The sequence below is a fragment of the Lonchura striata genome, chromosome 10 (genome assembly GCF_050655825.1).
Source record: "Lonchura striata isolate lonStrDom1 chromosome 10, ASM5065582v1, whole genome shotgun sequence".
In the NCBI taxonomy this organism is placed as follows: Eukaryota; Metazoa; Chordata; class Aves; order Passeriformes; family Estrildidae; genus Lonchura; species Lonchura striata.
The window spans coordinates 16,307,877-16,322,277 of NC_140712.1; the positions used below are offsets into that span (position 1 = coordinate 16,307,877).

General features: G+C 39.6%; 1 protein-coding gene across 1 annotated transcript in view; it reads left to right on the forward strand.

The window, feature by feature from the left end:
- The first annotated feature begins 204 nt into the window (after window positions 1–204).
- Window positions 205–14,401, forward strand: part of TMC3 (transmembrane channel like 3) — a 197,783-nt gene continuing 183,586 nt past the window's right edge. The window contains exon 1 of the mRNA XM_085588326.1: window positions 205–3,837. The gene's annotated coding sequence lies outside the window, so the exon portion shown is untranslated. The remainder of the gene's footprint in view (window positions 3,838–14,401) is intronic.

Genomic DNA, 14,401 nt, shown 5'->3' on the forward strand with positions numbered 1-14,401 from the left:
CATAGGTGTTCTTCTGAGCAAAATTAAGGAAGGAATCATTATTAAACAATTCCAGGAATATTTGAAGCAGAGAATTGTAGAATTAATTCCTTAAAAACATAGATGGTGTGAAAAGGAGGAAAGGAGGAAAGAAAAACACAATCAATTTTGGTTTAGTTTTCCGTGGTTTTTTTTTTTTTTTTTTTTTTTTTTTTTCCCTGTTGGGTATTTCCAAAATACTATCTCAATTTTTCCAGCAGTTCAAGAGGGTGGTCTGCCCCTGTGGCTTCAGGGCAGGGATGCAGGTTGCTGCGTTGCCACCTGATGGTGAGGCAGGTACCAGTGGTGCCATACCTGAGGCTGTGTTTTGGCAGTGGCAGGAGGGAACTGAAGAAAAATGGCCAGAAAAGCACTTGTTGCCTGTGATTGGGTCATAAATATTGAAGTAGGGGCTTCCTACTTTTGGAAGGCACTTGTTGATCCTCCAAAATCAATACCAGAGGGAAGGAGATGGTCATCACTGATTATCCACTTGAATGTTTTATTTTGAACTCATTAGTCCTCCTGGGTTTGAATTTTGTGCAGAGCAACAGATTTTCCAACAGCTAACTTGAGGGATCAGTGTATCCTTCATCTATAAATGCCTGGCTGGGGTACCTCCAACTTCATGTTTTCTGTAAAAATGCAGATACAAGAGTATGGCATAATAGGCTAAGATATTTCAAATGCTGTATTCCCCTAAAAATATTTTAAAAATTATAAACTGCCCATATACTTGAAATATGTTTAGATGAAAGGGGCATTTGCCTTAGTACTGCATTTCTAAATTAAATGTGTTCTGTATGTAAAGACCTAGAATCAAACATTGAGCATCATCTACCACTGAAAGTATATTTTGACATTTCTACAGCTTGCAAGCACACACTTCACAGGCACCGGAAAATTATGCAAATGCACAGAGCCCTTTGGCTGATTTGCTGCTTGTTGAAGTATTTGCTGTGAGTGTATAATATACCTGTCAGGTGCTCATGGTAATGACCATTCAGAGGTGCTCAGAGGTTTCAGTGGTGGGATTAGTATTACCAACCCCCAAAAGTACAAATTCTAAGATTCATCCTGAGAAGTTTTATGCTTACAAAATTCCGTGTATCTTTTGTGCCTTCTGCTAATTATATTTTGGATGATGCATGAAGCTGCTCCTTCAGGGCTGAGGAGAAAAGTCTGGGCCTGGGGCACAGCACCTTGGTGCTTTAGTGGAGGAAACTCTATCTTCCCTGCTCTTTCTTGCTGTGGTGGGCAAGAAACTCACATTTTATTCACATAAAATGTCTAAAGTTTGCATAGAGTTTGCTTTCTGTGTGTGTCTCTTCCTTCTGGAGAATCACAACAACCTCTTCACAATTAAAAGTAGTGTGGCAGAAAATCAAGTCTGCATCAGAGAGATCTTGGCTGAATAAACTTCAAGACACCTCAGCTTGCTATGGCTTGGCACAGGGCTGATATTGTATTTTGCCAACAAAATACAGCTTCTTGTGTCCTAAGCACTCTTGCCCTAATTTTGAGGGTAGTATTGTGGTATATTTTTCTCTCTTAGTTATAAATTCTGCATAGTTAAATTCAGAGGATTTAATCATAATTTTGAGTGCAGCCAGGGTGTTTCCTTCTAGCTTCATTGCAGTTCTACTATTTGAAGTATAATATGGTGGATTCTAGGTTTGTTTTAATGTTTATATTGAGATACAGTGTATGATACTTTCTTGCATAGAAGATGTAGATATTCAAATATACTGTTGAAAAAAAAGAACTTGTTTTCTGGAAGCCAAAGAGTGTGCACAGCCTCAGATTTAAGCAGCTTTTTCTCAATTTGATAATGGGATTTCTTTTGGAGCAAAAAGACTGTTTTTGGAGGTGATAGTATTCCCACTGTAAGGCAGATAAGTAAGTAAAATACAGGGTTGTAATTCCAGAGCACTGCATTGCTCAGGTTTTTGTCCAGGCAATTCAAATTTTCTTCTGTGTGTTGTACATGGATCACGATTTATATATTAAAAAAGTGTTTTCTTGCAGTTGTTTATCAGACTAGGCAGATGCTACCGCACAAAGAATGTAGTGCTATTGTTTTATCACACAGATACTCTTCTGTATGGAATTGTATTTCTCTTCTGTCTGCAGTGCATTTATTATCATCACTGAAAGATTGTTAACATAAGGTAAATACCACATTTACTGGAAGGCTAAAGGCAAATTTAGATTTTATTAGAAGGTGCCTCCTTGGCTATCAGCTGTGCAGTAGAGGAATTTCAATGCATAACCTGCAGGGCAGCTATCCTGATCTGAAATAGACTTTTTCTTAATTACATACTGAGAAGGATCTCATTCCCAAGCAAATGGCTTGTCCTTGAACATGAACTGAAGGGTAGAAGTTGCATGTTTTGGCAGAATCCAGGCACAGGTTGCAAATTCCCATTTAAAACAAGAAGTCTGCTTCTGCGAGGGTTTTAGAGTATTTGTAAAGCCTTAGAGGACAGTTGGCTTGGTTGCTATGTTTTTTAAAATATAGCAGAGTATTTTTCCTTTCCATAGAAGAAAAGGTACATACCAATGAAAAAGATATCGGTGCGAGTTTGTTTTTCCTGGGGTGAAAAAAGAAAATGAATATTTTTCCTAACCTCCCACTGTGCCCTAACTTTTTAACCAATGAATCCCAAAAAGGAGACTTGTAGGGACCTGAAATACAACAGCTTTGTTGCACTGAGAGTTTTTTTTTTGGCAGCCCTCGTGGTGTATGAGTATGATTGGAGAATGACAAGGCTGAAAATCCTGGCAAAGTGCCCAATCACTATCCCCAAAGTTGCTGGTGAATCTAGCTACTTTCAACTAATGCTTGGAAGGGAGTATTCAGATCTTTTTCTTAGGCAGAATGCATCCCTGCTGTAAATTAAAGACACTCACAGGTGGCTGGTGGTCTGTGTGAGCTCATGACCAGCAAGAAGTTTGGAAGATGTGGGGTTTGGAACTAGAAAGGTTCTGGCCTGGGAAATCAGTGCCTTGTGCACTCCAGCGTGGTCTAACACTGTGTAAGGTGAAAACTGCACACGGGGATGGACAGCAATTACTGTCACAGATAAAAAATGATCCATGGAAATAAGCATGCAGAAATCCACTCTAGGGAGTGAAGCCAATTATCATCTCTGAAAAGCTAAAAGCCCTGAGCACTTGAGGGAAAAGCTCTCTGCAGTAGCTGTTGTACAAGGTTCCGTATCCTTCATGAAAACTCCTAAAACCATGGTCTTGATGGGCCACCTGTACCTGTGTATACAGCTTCTAATTTAACCACATTGAGAGCTTTGTGGAAGCTGGTGTGACAAAACAGCCGATTCATTTTGCCTTCCACTGAAAATCATACCTGTGCTACAGCTAGTTCAGTAATTGTGCCTGCAGAGTGTGTGTATGGTGACAACAAATATGTCTACCTTTTTACCTTTTTAAAAATTATTAGTTGTGGGGGTTGTTTGTTTGTTTGTTTGTTTGTTTTTTTTTTTTTTTTAATTTTACATTTTATTTCCTACTTTTCCCCTCTCTGATGTCTGTGAGTGGAGAAAGAAGTTCCCAGGTTGCAACAGATCCAGACTTGCCTGAGTACTGAGAGCACAAGGTTCTCCCACGTCCCTCCCCAGGAACGATGAGGTGCCCAGGGAAGGGCTGCTGGAAAATCTAGTTGGTGGAAAGGGCTGTGATAAAGGTGCCCTGTTTGGGTTCTGCAAATGCCTTGACTAGACCTTCCTGAGCTGAGGTGCCAAAAATGGGCAGGAGCAGCCAGTTCTGCTTGTGGAAGGAACATGCTGCTGCTTCAAACAGGTACAGAGCATTTCTGTGAGTGATGAGCTGCAAAGTTTTAACATGCCTACTGCTGCTGTTTGACAGAGAAAAGCTACCCAGGGGATGAGGTTCAGACAATTACCTGCATTTGGGATGTTTAAATAAAACCATGAGAAGTGTGGGGTAATTTCCTTTTCAGTGAGTCTGAAACAAAAATAATTTACAGCTTTTAATTTTTATTTCTTAGATAGCTGCCAAAGCCTTAATGCTATTGTGTTATACATTAAAAAAATATCTGTAGAAGAGTTTGTGGGAATGGGCTTATTATTTCTTTTGTTTTATCACTTGTGTTTACACAAGGTATGCACAGAAATATGCTCTTTTTAATGAAACATTAGTGATTTCCCACTGTGGAAAAGACTGGCTTATTTGAGTCTGTCACACTTGCCTGATATTAATTGATTAAATATTCATTTGCTAATTTCAAATCCTATGGCTCTGTGAGCACACTGAACAGCCTGCAGAGGTCACAGCCATTGCTGCTGGAGCAGGAGCATCCAGGGCAGAGGGGGAAGAGCTGGTGTCCATCTGGCACAAGCCCCTCTCAGGGGCACCTCTGTGCCCTCTTTGCCATGTCCTGAGCTCTGCTCTGGGGCTTCTGCCCTGCTTGTTCTGCCCAGCTGCAGCTGCCCAGCTGTGCAGCCTCCCCTCAGGCATCCCCCAGCAAATGGGTCCTGTTCTTCCCTGCTCCCCCTCTCCCCCAGTTGCAGACCCAGACCCTTGCCCTCAGTGGTGAGGGATTTTTCCATCTCCCCTGTCTCCAGGTATGATCTCCCACAGGCTGCCCGGGGTCTGGCTGTGCTTTTGGGCAATTGCTGCTCTGGCCCCAGTTCATTCCTTGTACTGAACTGCAGTGCACATCTTTAGGAATGAGACCTGTGTGAAAAACTGGTAGCTCTGCCAGGAAAATGGGCTTGCAATTAGATTTCAGCTACACAGGGAAAGGAGACAATAGCATTTTCTTCTCTTTATTCAGCCTGATTCCTTTTTAAACCATATTAAAATGCATCAGAAGTGCCAGCCATTATAAAAATCTGAGATACCAAGCAAATGAGGTAAGTAAAATTAGTGGCAATTGTGCTCAGACTACATTCTACTGAGGAATATTAGCAAGATGGCTCCCTGGAGACAGCCTGGCTTTTAGAGGAAGCACTGAGACTGTTGTAGTGAGCTGATGAGGTCTCATGACTTAGTTATGAGACATCAGGTTCTTATTTTAAGACTTACATTATCAGAATTTCAATATTTTGCATGCCACTTCAGGTATTGTCTTAAGGCTCTCTCTTGATGATTTTTGCTCAGCCCTACTTGAAAAGTGAGCCTGATTTTTTATAGGCGTGGTACAGAAGCATTGCTCTGCATTGGGCACTGTCAGGGAACATTGCTCTCATAATGGAACCAAACCAAAAAGCTTTGTCCAAGTAGGTCCCAAAAACTGGTAAATCAGGGCAAAAATAAGCAATGCATTGAGACAAAGGGAGGTTTGGTACTTTGGGGGAGTTAAGAACTGCATTCAGCATCTTTCCACTGTCTAATGTAGTTAAGTATTGATATCACTTGGAGAAGAGATTGTGAATTTTGTTTTTTGCATCCCAATTAAAATACACAAGATTTTTAAAAAATTGCATAATGAATAACTTGCACATGTCTGTTCTTTTCAGATTCTTCAATGAAAATGTTATTTCGAGGCAGGCATGTATTGGTGGGTGCCAGTAAGCAAAGATTAGGCATTGAGAGCTGTGGTGTTCTTAAGGTGTCTGAGCAGTGCTGGAGGGAACCCCAGGGGCATGAAGGGTGATGAGGGGATTGGTACCCAGGAATGGCTTTGAAGGCTTTGCTCTTTGATTTGGTCAACAGTTTCTTACTGCCCTGAGCTTGGCTTTTTGTGCCTGTTCCTGCATTTTGGGGTATGGGTTCTCCAGATGCTGGTATAGGGGAGAGGTTTTGCTAGGGAAATGGGTTAAAGACCTGAAAATAAAATTATGCATCTGTCTCTTGCCTCATCTCCTTTGTATAGCTTCCAGTTTCTGGGAAACTTGTAGAGTTTTAATATTCTCAGAGTGCAAATAGAGCTCACATTGGTGTTGAAAAGCTGCTGGGAAAACACACAGCTGGACAAGCACACATGTGTAGTATGATTGCCTAAGACTTATTTCTTGTGGGGGATTAGACAGAAAAATCTACTTTGGTCAGAAGCTTTCACATAAGGGATGCTGTGCCTGTTCATCATGTGTGCATGAAACTTCATTTAGCATTAACTAACATCAAAGGGGAGAGTAGTTTCCCATAATATTAGTTAAGGGGTGCAACTCTTTTTTTTCCAGGTTTTTAAAGAAGGAAAGCCTTTGTGGAAATTTCTGGGCTATAGAAATTAAAAAAAAAAAAAATTATGAATGTTGTGGAGTTCTTGTCTAGTATTTGTGCTCTAGTCATTTTCACAAGGTCTTGTTATCTCTTAAAGTAATATACTGGGCTGGCTTGTTTATAGAATGAATTTTTGTATGTAGCATTCAGCTACAATGGACTGGTCAGGTGTGAGAGTGAGGGGTTTTTTATCTCCTAAGTGTGAGGTTTTATAATATGAGCTGGGCTGTGCTTGCAGAGAACTCATCAGTCTGTGGCTAAGGTCAAGAAAAACAAATGCTGAGTGACTGAATTTTCTGAGCTTGTAAGTTAACAGGCACAGTGCTTTGATTGACTTCAAACTGTTCATAATATATTGTTCATGGAAGAATCTTCTGTTTGAAGAGTACTGCCAAGATGTGACTATAATGTGATTTTCTCCTCCATCCTTTTTACAATATGCAATAAATAATGGTAAAAGACATCATGCCTTGAAAGCACAGAGATGAGCGATTAGGAAAGGTGCTGATTTTTGAATTACAAGAACTTCAACAGTGTTCACTAATGAATTGTTACAGCCAAATTTGTCCATGCTGGCACTGTTGGAACCAGAGAGTTTCTAGAATTACTGTGTGGGTTGCTGGTTTCAACAGAGCAGCAGCCATGAGCATTAGATAACCTCTATTGAATGATGGATTGGTGTATAACTGTAATGCTTCACCAATCAATCTCCTACTGATCCTGCCTCCCAGGATCAATCCTGCTGTGAGAAAATTGAAGAGGCTGCCATTATTTATACAGCAGAATTGACCATCTCATAGCAATATTTTCACTGCCTCTTAAATGTAGAGTTTTTCCATCAGTATTCCTGTAGACTTTACCAACACTCAAATAGCTTGCGTGACCTACCATCTAGTACAGGAAATGCTGCTAATCACAGCCTGTGTGCCACACCATTCTGCTGGGCCTCCACTGCCTGTGTCTTTCCTTCTGGTTGTCTAGATTTAGTAGATAAGCTGGAAATGATGTAATTTGGAATTAATAATGTGAATCTTGGTAGACGAAAAGGAGATAACTTAGTCTAAGTAGATTTTATTGAGTTCACATGCTTTCTGATTACATTGCAGAATTCTGATATTGATTATTTGCTAAATTGATAGCTTTCTTGCAGGCACATTACTAAATTTTCTTAATGTGCCTAATCCATCCATACACATCCACTTATTAAAATGAGGGTCTTCTTTTCCCCATGTGTCTGAACATGCTGTCAGCAAAATCCTGCTGGAGGGATGAATGGATTTTCAGGACTGATGTGTGTGTCAGAAGAACCTGACTTGGAAGCAACAATTCTTCAGTCAAAAACATTCTAAAGTCTTGCTGCTTTGTACAAGATCAAAAATGCTTAGTGCCAGTGAAAACTGATGGTGCCTGAGTTTGCTATGGCCTTATGGAGCCAAGTGCTCACAAGCACCCTTTTGCCCCATGCCTGGATCACTTCCTGCATTAGGATTTCTGAATATATCTTGGAAGTAATTTATACCATAGGAAAAATTAACTTTGAGAAACACAGCCATTAATTCTAGCCTGACCAATTTAAATGCCTTAAATTAACACAATTATTTCTAGACAAGTAATGCTCAGTTGTGAGTTCTTGGACAAACAATGCTTCAGCCAGCTCTCTCTCCATTGCTGATTGCAAAACACAATCAACAGCACTCTTCACCATGAGACCTTTGCTGAGATAGGAGTTTCTTCCAAATTAAAGCCTAGAATTACCCGATCATTTTTTAAAAAATTACCCTTATAAAGATTATAAGCAAATGAGATTGTTTTATTAGTGTCTAAGTTGAAACCAAGAATACTAGAAAATTTCTTTGTATTGCTGAGTGTGACCCGTGCTATAATTGGGAAACATGTTCATTTGAAGGGACAAGTGCATTTTCTGTTTTTTAAATTCACTCTACTGTTTGAGCAGCAAATTGCTATTAGCAAGTTCTACGTATTGGCTGTATCCGAAACATTTGCATTAGAGCAGGAAAAGGGAACCTTTCCTTTGTTCACATTAGAAAAACTTTTGAAATACATTGGTTGTTTGGCTAAAAATTGTACTAATTTCAGAGAGATTTAGAAAAAATTATCTCTTTCCTTATCCCACCGCTTGAAAATTGAGAAAATTGTCAAGAAAAACAATTTTCTGAGAGCATTGTTGTGCAATTCTTTCTTAGGCTGCAGAAATCCATAACCTGGTTGCTATTTCAGATTTTTCTGGTAGGGTGAGCAGATCGAAGAGCAGAGGTGATACAGCCAAGTCAATAATTGTACAACGTGCGAGTTATGGATGCGTCTAACTGAGCTCATTGTTACATCACATCACTTTCAGAGTCAAGATCTTTACTTCATTGCAGGTGTTCATTTAGGGGGGTTCTGTGAGGTTGCTTGAGACCTTTGAAAGAGCCTTTGTTTAAAATGTCAATTCATGTATTGTTTTAGTGTAAACTGCAAAATTAATTTCTCAGCCTTTCCCTTCTCTGGCAGCATTGCTGACTCCCAAAGCAAGGATGCATAGAGCAGTTTGTGACTGAGACTGAACTGGTGATGGTCTCGGTGACACAGTAACATTGTCCTTTTCCTCCTGTGCTACTTTCTGATCAAATTAAAAGGAATTTTCTGATCAGCCTTAAATACAATATTGTTGAGGATATGTATTAATTTTTTGGGCATGGAGACTAATTTTAATCTTAAAGTCACATTTTACCTTTAAAAATGCATAAAATTTCTCTACTCTGTTTCCATTTCCTATTTGCCAGTGCTATCACTGGTGGGTTTTTTATGCGCTTGTGCAGCAATCTCATGTTCTATAATTAACATCTACAAGCTATTTGATATTCATAGTGTAAAATATTTGTTTATTAGTTCAGCAAATATATATTAATGAATTTTGAATCATTACCTGGAAAGTATGTCTCCATTCGTTATTGATTTAACTGGAAATTAATCTCACAGGTCATCCAGACTAAAACCAATTTCTTGCAGTGATAAGAAACCTACATTTATGTTTCAAATATTAGATATCTGAAAAGGCTTCTAGTGTGTTTAGCTAATAAGGTTGTGTATGAGCTGCTTGCAGTCAATGCAACTGTGAGACAGGCTGTCAGTAATTAGTATGCACTGCCAGACTTTGATTATACCAGCTCTTTGACCTATTTTTAACAGAAACTAGGGCAGTCCTTTGGATTGCCTTTCCCTGTCCCTGGACACCCTGCTGTGTTATGTGCTTCATATTTGACATTATAACATTCAACTGCGGTGCCAAACTGCAGAATATCCCTTGGGGGTTTTTATTGAAACAGATGTAGCAGATGTCTTCCCACTCTGAAGTGCACAGTGGTTTCTGATAGCAGTCACAGAGAAAATGATTTTTCTGCATTTTTTAGTAAAGGTTGCTATAGTCCACAGCACCTTTTGGAGCATACTCAGCTGAAGGTTATTTAGGAAATAATTTTCATACTGATCTGGAAGATCCTCTCTGCCCCCACCTTGTTAATTTGCATCTCAGACTCAGGTTTTGGCTAATGACTTAATAACCATTTGGATAACTAGGAGATCACAGTATCAACTGTTAAACTATTGACATGTGCACACCATTGTGGACACATACTGGGAGTTTAAAAAAATATCTAAAAGCTACTGTCAGGAAACGCAGCAATGCATGGCTTTGCTAGGTTTTAAGGTGCTTTGAAACAATTGCAGCCCTGCAGACTTCAAATGCTTCAGGACAAAACCAAAACCTTTTTCTTTGCTCTATTTCAAGCAGTTTCCTAATGTCTCTCTGTACCTTTGGGGAACTGGGAGTGTGTGAGTGGCAGCTTCTGCAGGAGCCAAGCAGGCAGATGAGCTGAACCATGCTGAAAGAGGGGAAGTGAGAGGTTGGCTGTGGATGTGAGAGTGGGCAGAGGAAGAGGAGGAGGAAAAGCAGCAAGAGCTGAGAACTCTGCCTAAGCAGGGATGTGTGGAACAGATGCTTGGGGCTGGAGTGGATATTTGCTTTATAAAGAGTTGAATACTGAAATGAAGGGCAAGAGGAGTGTGGGAGGAACAGAAGGCTTGGCTAGCAAAAACCAAATCACCTGTTTGTCTGCATTTCTTTGTGCTGCTCAGAAAAATCCATAGACAGTCTATGCAGAGGGATTGTGTGACTGATTCTCCAGTGAGTTTTCACCTCTGTCAATCCCTAATCCTCAGGAGTTGGCCTCCTGTCCTGTTTCAGCCTTTGGGAATTGAGACTGATGGACACCATCCACTCCTTGTGTGTGCTGCTCCTATCAGAAGCCATCAGCTACTCTGGTGGTGGAATGCTGTCCTAGATGATGCTGCATCTTTCCCTTGCAGCATCCTCCCTGCACCACCTCCTTCTATTAATTGAAACATTTTACCATCTGTTTTTAGGCGGGATAGGGAATTGATTACTAATTAAAATATTTCCAAACCTACCTATAATTTAAATGTAAAGGCATATCAAGTGTCATTGAGTTTAAATGGAAATTACAGCCTTTGTGCTGGGAGTACATGGGTCAGTAAATGGTACTTGATTGCCCATGCACAGACAAGCTAAGGATAAAACATGGTCTTTGTAATTGAGCAAATGAGCAAAAAGGCTATTGTTCCACTCTTGGTGTGAAATCTTGGTGTTTCTCTTCAGGAAAGCAAGATGAGGGCCAAAACAGGCAGGTGTTACTGTTTAGTACACAAACTGTGTAACTTCAGGGACTTTTCTGAGTGTGAGGCTGTGGCTCCCTGAGAATTTGTCTTGCTCAGAGTCAAATGACTGTTTGTGAAAAATCCCACTTGATTTGCTTGCCTAGGTCAGGAAAGGCTTCTTTCACTGATACACTGAATGTGCCTGTTTGTCTCTTGTGGGTTATGATAACACACTCATTACTGAAGTTGTATCTGATTGCTGCACGAAGACATTACTTAATTTTTAAATCAACATATTTGATTTTTTTTCTGTCATGCTTTATTAATAACATTGTATTCTAGTTGGAAAATTAATTCCAACCATCATGCACAGTGTTATCCTAGCAAGCAGGAACACTTCATGCATATATAATACTCTTACCATGTCATATTTTTTTATATTTTACCACTTCAATGGAGTAATGATAGAACTTGCTCTGCTTTTAGAAATATATTTCAGTGCTCGAAGAGATAAATCACTGCATGGTTAAGTAATCTGGAGATGATTTATAAACCTCCACAGAAGTTTCATGCTTGGATGCATTTGCTTGCTTAGATCTATGAAGTTCAGTGAAGCCCTCTTGGAGTGACTGGGGGATCCCAGTCTAGTACATCTGAAGCAGTTTTGCAGGATGAAAATTTTGAAGGTGGTGGGGAAACCAATCAGGCTCCTTCTGAGCACCAAAGAGGTAGAGCAGCTGTTGGAACTAGACCACACAATGTTTAAGTTTCAGTCTTTTGGTGCTTCCTACGGCAGAACAGTTCTTCATGTTCCTAATCAACAGAATGCAAATGAAACTTCAGCTGAAACCCCAAATCTGTTGGGAAATCTGGGAAATTAAAGCACTGGTAAGACATAATTTGTAGGTTCCTAGTACAGCAACTGACACAGCAGTGACCCTGATCCTGAGAAATTGTTCTTTACACAGCTTCAAAGCTACTGGCCTTGGTTCTTTGTGCCACCCTTGTGGAAATGTCCTGTGCCCTTGTGAGATCTCTGAAATTGTGTTGGGTTCTGTTGCTTCCTTCGGTGACCATCCTGCAAATCACTGCAAACCCTGACAAAGAGCAAGGGTCAATGCTTTGCTCTGGTTGCAGTGTCTTTAAAATCACATTCAGCAAAGATCCTGCAGGCTGCTTGGGGAACAGAGTGTGGAGGCAGAACTTACCTGTGAATTGGGATCTTATGACAGAAATCACTGGATGGTTTATGCTGTCCAAGTTCTACAATAGCCACACAGTTCAATGTTCTGTGTTAAGATTTGTTTCTAAAGAAACTTATCTTGGTAAAAAAACTGGTTATCTTTACCAGTTATATTCTTCTTAATGAAAATAACAACCAGTTATTTTCTTCTTAATGAAGAAAATAAGCTTTGGTGCAATTTTTTTTCTGAGAACGGGAGAGTCGGAGAGTCATATATGGGTTTCAGGTCTCTTTGATTTAGATTTCTTCAGATTAAGCCCTGTAAGATTAAGGACTGTGGGCAGTTTGTTAATTAAATAAATCTAGTTGCCTTTGAACTTCACTGATGGCACATGCTTTTCTTGAGTCCTAACCTTGATTAGTTCAGTGTGACAATGATATTCAGGTAGAAAATATCCAGGCTGTTGTTTCATTTAATATTGAAGTGATGATTGCATGGTGTTATACTTGATCCAACCACATCTCAAAGACAACAACAGTCCCAAGATTTTTGAAAGCACAGAATATAAAGGGTAGTAATGCAAGTAAGTAGAAAAGATGCTGAAAGGCATTGGTTGTTGCAGTTATGAATTGTGTATAACTTCAATGCTTTCCATCCCAAGCAGCTGCACTGAGAGCTCTGGACATAGCATTTATCAATTGTAAGAAGAAGGAAGAGGTATTTACTTTTTTAAAATTTCATTTTGTTTGCAGGCTGAGTTGTGTTTCTGCATAGCAGAAATACTGATGCTGACATGATCTGGAAGAGCATTTTGCTATCTGTAACCAAGGGCTTGGGTCAGAAAATAAATCTGTGTTAGTCAAATATGTAATTTTTGTCTCATTGTTTTTTAAACCCCTGTTCATATCCATTTTACCTATAGAGAGAATGGATTATATTTCTTTGGTCTGAAAAATATCTTGTATTCTAAACAAATTTGCAGCATATGCCAAATGCTTTGGGTTTCCTTTCAGGAATTCATGCAAGAAAAATACTTTTATGAAGTTCAAACCTGTTTCCTGGACTTAACCCCTAATGCAGTTTGTTGGTCCTGGTCCTGCTGAAATGTGTATTCTTAGCTGAATCTCAAATGTTAGTTTTTAAAAATTTGTTTTCCTACCAGGGGCACATTGTTTTAAGAAGGAAAAAAAAGCTGCACACAATGACAGTGTAATAATTAAATAAATAAAAATTGGCAAGCTGAGGCCAAGAATTTTGGGACAGAAAATACTTAATTAACTTCTTTCTTTTTAATTGCTGCGTTTTCTGGTAGTTTCTTCAGTGTTAAAGTGGAACTGTGTGACTGAGGTGCATAGTTACAGTGGTAAAACTCCCCTGCCTTTCCTCTTCTGACCCTCCATTCTGAGTATCCAGTGGTAAACCATGACTTAGTGTGTAATTACACCATGTCTTATTTCACTTTTTCAGTGTATTTTTTCAACAGTGTTTTTGGGTTTATTTTAATCACATAAAACAACATGCCTTGAAAAAGTTATTAGCAGAAAACAGTAGAACAGCCGAATTTGAGATAGTAGCACCTATGAGTACAGGTCTGCATGTACCTTGAAATATTTCCCTTATAAGTGAAAAGAATGAACAGCAGCATTCACCCAGACTGCATTAAATGATGTTTTCACCATAAGTTTTTCAAGTATACTGAAAACCAGCAAATACTAGAACTCAGCTTCTTTGGAAAGTGAGCTACAAGCCCCTTGGGTTTGTGCAGTGGTTGCTAAAGAAAAGTCTTGGAAAATGCAAAACATGCAACAGATTAAAATAGGGTTCTTCTGCCTATGAATATATTACATGACAGAACTGCAAGATAATACTAATTTAAGGACTGGCCTGGATAGATTCAGCAAAAACCACCAGTTTGGACTAGAGGGAGCTTGAAAGTGAGTTTTCTTCAGCCATCTCACAGAAAGTTAACCTGTCCTAAAAGAGAATTGGTGTTCTGTGATGTATCTTCCTTTTGTGCAGTGGTGGCAACGTGTTAACCTTCCTGCACTAACTGCTCCTTCCCTTCAGCAAATTTGGCTGCTCTGTGGCAAAGGCGGATGTAGGAAAGATCCGTCAGGTTTAGAAGGAAATGTACTCTCAAATTAAGCATGTGTGTGTGTCTCCTGGGTGTTATCCTCTCACTAAGGAAAGGTGAATGAAGGTCAGGTTGTGGATGGTTTTTGGCTGGGTAACTGTGTGGCTTGGTGATAGTGCCAGGTTCCAGGTTTCTTGAGCACTTTTTTCTATAAGATGCTCATTTTAGTTCATAACCTCACTGA